Source organism: Lactuca serriola, chromosome 5, assembly GCF_051521515.1.
Source record: "Lactuca serriola cultivar US96UC23 chromosome 5, Lser_US96UC23_V15, whole genome shotgun sequence".
In the NCBI taxonomy this organism is placed as follows: Eukaryota; Viridiplantae; Streptophyta; class Magnoliopsida; order Asterales; family Asteraceae; genus Lactuca; species Lactuca serriola.
Window position 1 is genome coordinate 251222567 of NC_136412.1, and position 2773 is coordinate 251225339.

The following is a 2773-nucleotide window of genomic DNA, read 5'->3' on the forward strand; positions in this document are numbered from 1 at the left end:
ATTCCCCTCAACATGGAATCCACCTCAGAATCCAGAATCTCATTCTGCCTACCCAACGTACCACCAGAGCCAAACCCAGACTCGAGAGTTTGGTCTGACCCAAAGTTGGAACCGCTCGATCCAATGAAGCACTCAACTCACAACTCATGACCCGCAACCCACGCGTATACCTCTTCCTTAATTCCCTTGGGTTGCGGAAACCACAACTCAAATCAAAGTATAACGATTCCGAACAAATATAAAGACCTCCGTCTCTTTCCTGATCTGGCCCCCAGGCTCCCGAATACTCAAACTAATAAAGCTACTCAAGCCTAAGAACTCTCCTGCGTCATGCTCTGATTAACAAATAACGCGGCTCCCTGCCACACCATGATACCCCCTTACTGACTAGTGAGTACTACGGCTCCCCGCAGTATCACAACACCCTCTCGCTGACTAGTGAGTACTACGGCTCACCGTAGTATCACAGCACCCTCTCGCTGACTAGTGAGTACTATGGCTCCCTGCAGTATCACAACACCCTCTCGCTGACTAGTGAGTACTATGGCTCCCCGCTGTATCACAACACCTTCTTGCTGACTAGTGAGTACTACGGCTCCCTGTAGTATAACAACACCCTCTTGCTGACTAGTGAGTACTACGGTTCCCCGCAGTATCACAACACCCTCTCGCTGACTAGTGATTACTACGACTCCCCGTAGTATCACAACACCTTCTTGCTGACTAGTGCATGTTGCGGCTCCCTGCAGCCTCACCGCACTATCTCTTACCACCCACGGTCTCAACCTCAATTCGGCTCCACATGCTGCATCCATTAACCCACGTTCCACGGCCCAACATAGTTAGGTGCACACATACCTATCCAAAAGTAAGTGTCACTACTCCTGACGGCAATCGACACGACAACTCCTTTTCTCGCTGCAATCCTCATTCTTTAATAATCTCGTTTAACATCAACTAGTCGATGTGCTTCCCCTGGATACTTTGGTACACCAACACAGAATCTCACGATGTCTTGCCTAATCAACTGATCTTATATTCACAACCCCGAGCTTGGATACCACATTGCTCTTTCGGAACCTCTCAACCGATCTTGCTCTCGTATCACTTGAACCTTCAGAGTATTCCATCTCCCAACTTAAAACATCGAGGCATAGATAATGACTCAGAACATGTTGTCGAGAATGCGAAACTCCCCCTCTACTGGTCCCTAATCATACGAAACTACTCATCTTGACCCTGAAATTGTTTGACGGATCGGCTACTGCCCCTTTCAGGGGTATAGATTACAATCTATACCTTCACTTGCAAATCTCAGCTATTGAATTCGCAATCCAGCGACCTGATCGCACTCGAACTCGACATATTTTTAGGTGCATAAATTGCACCTTTCATAAGCTAATTTCATGTTTATTTATAGCATTGCATTACATTTTTAGTGTAATATTCATTCATTTTGCATTAAAGGACATTATCGAGGATCTATCGATATTTCACCATTTTTTGTGGATGTTTCAGGGTGATTTGAAGATTGGAGCATGCTTAGGATAGTCAAGGGAAGCTCTCGGTGAAATTTCGGAATTTTAGGAGCTAAATTGAAGAAATGAAGAAAACAAGAATTGACTTTTATGAACTGCATTACACAGCCCGCGCTTTGGCAAGGCATACGTTACGCGGCCACGCTTTGGAAGTATTTCTGCACATCATATTCATTACACGACCGTGTAATGGCAAGGCATAAGTTACACGGACCGTGTAACGTGATCTGATTGAAATTCAAATTCTTAACTTCTGATTTATCATGTTCTTCTGGGAGGATAAAACACAACTTCGACTTGGAACTGTAGGGGCGATTTTGGTGTATCATATCATCATCTAGCATCTTGGAAACACTTTATTTTGCATTTTGTAAGTCAATTTGAAGATCAAACTTGTTGCATTTGTAATTTACCTTAGACATGTGTGGCTGATTTCTAAATCATTTCTGATTCTAGATTCCTAAGTGTTGGTTGTTAAGTTGTAATTTGCACTTGATTTTATGTTTATTATCTAGTAATCTTTGATTTGGACTTAATTACATGTTTGATTGGTTCTCTTTTCACTTGATCAATGAATTAGGGTTCTTATCAATCTAGTTAATCAAATTGTAAAATTCGTACATGTTTTATGATTTGATATTAGTAACATGCACTTGATTGGTTGTAATTAGATCAAAATTAGTGTAATCAAAGATTAAATGTTCATAATCCCAAGTGTATGAGGAATGTTGAACATTGCTGGTAATTGTTACAAGAACTTAATGTCATTTAATGATTTGATCCAAGAGCCTGTTTGAATTGAATCAATTAAATGAAGTTTTATTTGAAGAACATGTTTTAAATAAAACACTTTTGTCAACTTGGATAATAGAGCTTGATAATATCTAAATCACCAACCTAGATTGAACATGAGTCATAATCATATTACATCTTTCAACATAATGCATATATAGGGATCAGAATCGGAAATGTATTTCTTTTACTGAATTTTGTTATCAATTTTGTTTACTTATGAATTTTAATTCTAGTTCAAACATAACATCCCCCCTTTATATTATTTGTATGATGTGTGAGAATATGGCTAAATAAGAAGTCCCGTATTCCTATGGATCGACCATGCTTATTCTATACTATATTTAGTGTAAGAAGTAACAGTGATTTGAGTTTTATTGTTATTATTTTATCCCATTATTTGTTGGTTTGACAACCAAACACATATGTTAACCTCGAGAAGC